The following is a 6000-nucleotide window of genomic DNA, read 5'->3' on the forward strand; positions in this document are numbered from 1 at the left end:
TAATGAGGGACGAAGCGAGGGGTACCGGTGAGGGGTTAGACAATAATTTTAAGGGATTAGACAAGAAATTTGGGAAGTTAGACAATAATTTTGAGGAGTTAGACAAGAAATTTGGGAAGTTAGACAATAATTTTGAGGAGTTAGACAAGAAATTTGGGAAGTTAGACAATAATTTTGAGGAGTTAGACAAGAAATTTGGGAAGTTAGACAATAATTTTGAGGGGTTAGACAACGGGATAAAAGAGGTGAGAAATGGGTTAATGGGGGTAGAAAACAGAATGGCCGCTCAAGAGAATCAAATGGAAGGGATGCAAAAGGGGTTAGAGGGGTTAGAAAACAGCATGGAAGGCAAATTGAGGGACATGAGGGACCAAGCGGAAAGGGAAGTTAAACAAATGGGGCAGCAGATAGAGGGGGTCAGAATGGGGGTAGAAACTAAACTGGATGCTCACAGGGAGGAAATGGAGCAGATGAGGGTGGCATCTGGGCAGGAGATGCAAGTGATGGGAGAGGAGATCAGAAGAGGAGTGAGTGAGGAGGTCGGAGGAGTGCGCGAGGAGGTGAGGCACTGTAAGGAGCACATGGAGAAGGAGGTGAGAAAGGGGACTGTAAAGTTACAAGGGGGCATAGAGGACCTGACGCAGGAGGTGGAGCAGCTGACGGTGGGACAGACGGAGTTAGTGGAGCAGGTACAAAGGAACACTGCGGTAATAGGAGGGTTAAAAGCGACACAAAATGACCTAAAAAATGACTTGGTAGCGACGAAGAGGGAATGTCAGATGGTACGTGAGGGACTGACAACGAGGTTGGACGAGGTGATAGAGGTAATGGAGACGAAGGACCGGCAGGTGAGGACGCACATGGAAACGGTCAAGGTAGCCTTGGAGGACGAGCTAGAGGAGACGTACCGGGGAATAAAAGAGGTGAAGCAGAAATTAGAAGAAGTGGAAGAAGGGATGAGCGAAATTAAGAAGCGACGGAGAGGGGATAAGAAAGAGATAAAAGAGGAGATAAAAGAATTGGTCCAAAGTCTGTGTTTGGATCGTGATGATGTGCCCATTAACCGGATGAGGGATTCGCAGGTGATGGAGGAGAAGCGAAGAGGAAGAGGACCCGGTGTAAGTGGTGACCAATATGGTCGTGCGTATGATGCGCCAGGGGATTTAAGAAGCTTGGGGGTCGAGATGGACCCGGGTGTTCGTGAGAGGCCGTTGGTGAAGTGTGCGACAGGTCTGGTGTGCGAAAGAGGAGGTGTGCGAGAAAGTCCGACTCTGGGGTGTGTGAGGAAAAAGTGCGTGCCAAGGAGTGAGGGTGCTGGCGAGAGTGAGTCGGTCGTAGCGCGTGTGCGAGGGGGCACATGGAAGCGCGGTGTTGTGAGTGTTACAGAAGGTGTGACGGGAGAGTGTGCGCAAGAGTGTGCGCGAGAAAGGTGTGTGACGGACAGGTGCATGAGGAAAGAGTGCGCTGTCAGAAGTAAGGAAGAGTGTCCACCTGTGGTGAGTGTTACAGAGGGTGTGACGGGAGAGTGTGCGCAAGAGTGTGCGCGAGAAAGGTGTGTGACGGACAGGTGCATGAGGAAAGAGTGCGCTGTCAGAAGTAAGGAAGAGTGTCCACCTGTGGTGAGTGTTACAGAGGGTGTAACGGGAGAGTGTGCGCGAGAAAGGTGTGTGACGGACAGGTGCATGAGGAAAGAGTGCGCTGTCAAGAGTAAGGGTGAGAGTAGTGAGAGTGACAAGGAGAGTGAGTTGGTTGTGACAGGTGAGCGAGGATGTACACCTGGGATGGAAGGATGCACACCTGGAATGGTAGAGCATGAGGGGGAATGCACGCTGGAGTTGGTGGTGAGGCACGTGGTTGGGTGTGCGAATGAGGGCACACCTGTGATTGTCACAGAGGGGGTGACCGAGGAGGGGGCGCGAAGAGGTGTGTTGGTGAGGTGTGCGGGTGACGAATGTGTGCCAAAGTGTTCGGTGGTCAGGTGTGTGACCAAGGCTGTGAGTGGAATGAGGGTACCTGGGTGTGTAAGGAAAGGTACGAGGAGCATGGGCACGGCTGGATGTGTGAGCAAGGAACGGGCTGCGGGGTGTAAGCATGCAGGTGAAGCATCGACGTTAGACGGGGTAGAGTCTAGAACGACTTATAGCCGAATCGGGCCCTCGGTGCGTGCCGGGCCTCGCTTTGAACGGCTGCGTCCGTGCTCCACTAGGCGGAGCTGGCAGCCCGATAGAAAGGGTCGTCATGGCGACCACTTTTTGGTGAAACGTGCCGGCAGGTCGAGAGCGGGACATTGGATGGCTCCGTGCCGAGATGGTGCGTGGGATCTCGGCCCGGGTAAGCCCCCGTCCCTGCACCGAGTGCCGGACGCATCCAGCCGCTGGCACCAAACAACCCGCATTCATGGCTTGGCTTTACGAAGCCGGGCTTTGGACAGGAATTGGCGCACCGAGAGGCATTAGTGAGTAGACTGGGTGATGAGGTTAGTGTTTTGGACCCAAAATTAGAGAAAAACAAAATTTGATGATTGGCAAGGGATTGGCAGTAGTGATTGGCAGATGATGAGTAGGATTGGCAAATTTTTGATTTGTTGAAATTTGATGTGCAAAATTGGTAGTGAGCGATGGGCCCGGTGGGTAAGGGGGGCATCCCTGCCACCCTTCCCATGTGGGGGCAAAGGAGCAATAGCTTATGGGGTGTATGGCAGTGAAAACTAGCCCGGGTGGGTTAGGTTATATTGTAGGGATCTAGAAAGATGACATTAGGTGACGTTAAGTTTAGTTAGTGACTGATACCTGTAGTGGGGACGCAGGTAGATTAGTATGGATGATAATGACGTGGGAGCGCAATAGTTTAAAGGGACGACTGGGAAGCGCAAGTTTCAGAGGGGAGTAGTTAGCTGAGATGATGCCGTGTGTGTGAGAATTGAACAGGTGTGATTGCACAGGTGTGCAACTGGACAGGTGTGTGGAGCAGTGTGTGAGTAGTGAGTGTTGTGGATCAGCGCGAATGCGCTTGGGGAGAGAAGGGTGCAGGTGGCACCAGGTGTGAGAGCACAGGTGTGCAAGTACAGGTGTGTGGAGAGAGTTGGAGTAAGTGGTACGGAGTGGTGTGCATGGTGCGAAGGTGTGGATGGGGGAAGAGTGGACCCCTTTCACGAGTACCCGGGGCGGGTAGTGTAAGTGTTAGGTAGAGGGTATAGGTGAATTGTGGTTGGATATTGGCATCTGTGGTGCGGTTGCAGAATGGTGTTGTGAATGGGTGCGTTGGTGTTATGGAAATGGCTGGGCGTGTAGCCTGTTAGTGTGTGTAGTTGGTTTGGGCACTCCACCACTGTAAGGATGTCGGCCAGGTGAGGCTGCAGGTGGGCTCTGGGAGCCGGTAGTAGTTGTTGTGGATGGGGCCCGAGGATCCGGAGGACGGACCCGGGTGGCCCAGTGCCAGAGGGCACCATGGGGTGACAGAGCCAGGAGAGGGGCTGTCCCCAGTTAGTTAGGTTAGGGTGAGGAGCTAGGTAAGCTCGGGTGGCAACTACAGTGGTGGAGGTGTGCAGGTGGGTAGACCCACTGGGAGAGGTACACGTCGCAGCCCAGAAATTGTACGAGGGCACCGGGAGATGAATCGGGGGAGTGAGACCCCAAATTGAAGAGCACCACAGTTTGGCCAATGGGAATTGGTTTTTAGAACCCATAGTGTAAGAGGGCCAATGGTTTGGCCGGAGAAAGACCCCGGGTAGTGTAAAGTTGTTAAAGTCATTTAGGAAATAGTTAGGATTGATGAACCTGTCGCACCATACGCAGCCACTTACCTGTGGTGATGATGATGACTCCACACCTGTGTTTTCTTTGTTTTGTTGCAGGAAATGAGATTGCTGTGGATTTGTGAGACGCATCACGACGTGGATGAGACATTGGGGTGATTCCATCTCTCCCTCCCTAGGAGGGACTGATGATGAATTGGTAATGGCAAATTATGATGTTCAGTTGGAGATGGCAAATTTTGATGAAAGTTGAAAATGGCAAATTTGATTGGTTAGGAGGGAGAGAAGACGAATTTGGTTTATGGGAGGAACGGGGAAGACAGTAGGGATGTTTGTTGATTTGTAAAATAGATGTTTATGGGTAGTGTTGTGTTTTGTGGATACAGTAAGGGGTAAGGGAGGGGCCATGTAGGTTACCTGGTGGGGGGGGGGGGGGCGTACGATAGGAACGTACCTGTCTCACCTGGTTCCCATGTGCCCCCAGTGTGCATCATCTTATATTGCGTGCACTTTTGCGCCCTTACCACCTTACTCACTTGTCTGCTTCTTTTGTCTCCCACCTCCGAGGATCTGGCTTTGGGGTAGAGAGAGAGGAGAGAGAGGTGCTGGCTTCGCAGTTGTGGGCCTGCACTTTCGCTGTTTGCTGCCTGGATCGATACACCATATGGACCGCAATGTTTGTGGCCACCCACAATGGACCGCAGTTCTTTTGCGGCCAAGCACCACCCGTGGAAGGACCTATGGGTCAACGTGGCACCTATGCCAAACAGGTGAACCACTTTTAGTTGACACCACTGAAGGCCACAATACAGAAATGGACACGGTTGGCGCCTTTCTTTATTTTTGAAAGAAGCCAGAAGGCCAAGTGCACCACACGAAGAGCAAGAGACACCTGCAGGGTTAGGGGTTGTTGAATTTATTTTTATTCATTGAACAATGGTGACTGCACCGATTGGTGCTGGGGTGGTGCTTTTGGTGCTTGGATGGGGTGCTCTGCACATTATTAAAGGCCGTAGGCCACAGAGCACTCGTGGGTTGGTGTATCGATGCTGGCATGCGTGCGCTCTCTATGCATAACATCTGCATGTGTCCCTCCAAAAACAGGTCCTGGATCGTAGTGTAAATAGCAGCGTAGTCTTGTAAATAATGCTCCCTACCGGCTGTATGTTTAGTTTGCGAATTCTTTCCGGATTCGGTTATCCTGTGGGTGTGTTTCTGTGAGGAGAAGGGTGCAATGTCGCAGGGGGACATATTTACTCATTTGTGAATATCTGTAAAACTGTCGCACTCAGGGTAGAGTTAATAGTAGAGGGAACTACATCTGCGTGCCACACTAAAGTAGGTAAAAATTTATCGGGTCGGGACGTCTCGAGGGTAGAGAAGGGTGCAATGTTGCGAATATGGCATTTGGCCTCCATATCCGCTTGTAAATATTCCCCTATTTCCCCAATACTCCCCAACTATCCCCAATCCCCCATTCCCTAGTCCCATTGCCTGTAAATAACACTCTGTAGAACCGACCTTCCCCTTTTTCCCCCATTAAATGTCGTGCCCAGGTCCACCGCATCTCACGTAGACAACTTTCGGACATCTTGCTAGTTATTCTTAGTCTATGTCAGTTAAGGACTCGTTTCCATTAATTATGACTCTTCGTTGCACCAGAATGTGATTATATGGCACCAGTAGTGAGTTTAGGACCTTCCCATACCTCCTCCCATCTTCTTCCCCATAAAACAACAACAACAACAACTACGACTACAACAACAACGGTGCGCGCGGGGAGTGTGCGTCCTGACTCCGGCTCGGTTAGCCGCCATTACCCATGCGCTCCACGGGGTTACCACGAAGGGGCTGGCTGTCAGCTCCTCGTCAAGGGCGGAGCCTGGTAAACCCCCCGCACCCAATAAGAAGGGCGGACCGATTCCATCTGGGGCGGAGCTAACGAGCCGAGGGCGTGTCACTCCCCGCCGGATATACGCGGCCACGTACCGGACGTGACGTGAGATGCGCCCCAGCTTGAAGAAGAGCCAGTCACTACTCACTACCTCCGAGCGCTGTGACCTTCCCGCATCTCTGGACCGGACCGAACCGGGTCGATTCTGCCCTGAGCCCAGGTGCACCTGGAGCCATCGATCCTGCCTTTCCTTGCCATCAATCCCCGTGTGAGTCAGCCTTTTGTCCCGTTTATCTGTCGTCTGTTGGGGTTAATATAAGAGTGTGTTTAAGTGCCCACCTTACTATGCTGT

General features: G+C 52.0%; 1 protein-coding gene across 2 annotated transcripts in view; it reads left to right on the plus strand.

The window, feature by feature from the left end:
* The window catches only part of ACY1 (aminoacylase 1), a 203111-nt gene that overhangs the window by 147327 nt on the left and 49784 nt on the right, over positions 1 to 6000 (plus strand). The window lies entirely within an intron of this gene.

The sequence above is a fragment of the Myxine glutinosa genome, chromosome 12, assembly GCF_964187855.1.
Source record: "Myxine glutinosa chromosome 12, kmMyxGlut1.1, whole genome shotgun sequence".
Taxonomy (NCBI): domain Eukaryota; kingdom Metazoa; phylum Chordata; class Myxini; order Myxiniformes; family Myxinidae; genus Myxine; species Myxine glutinosa.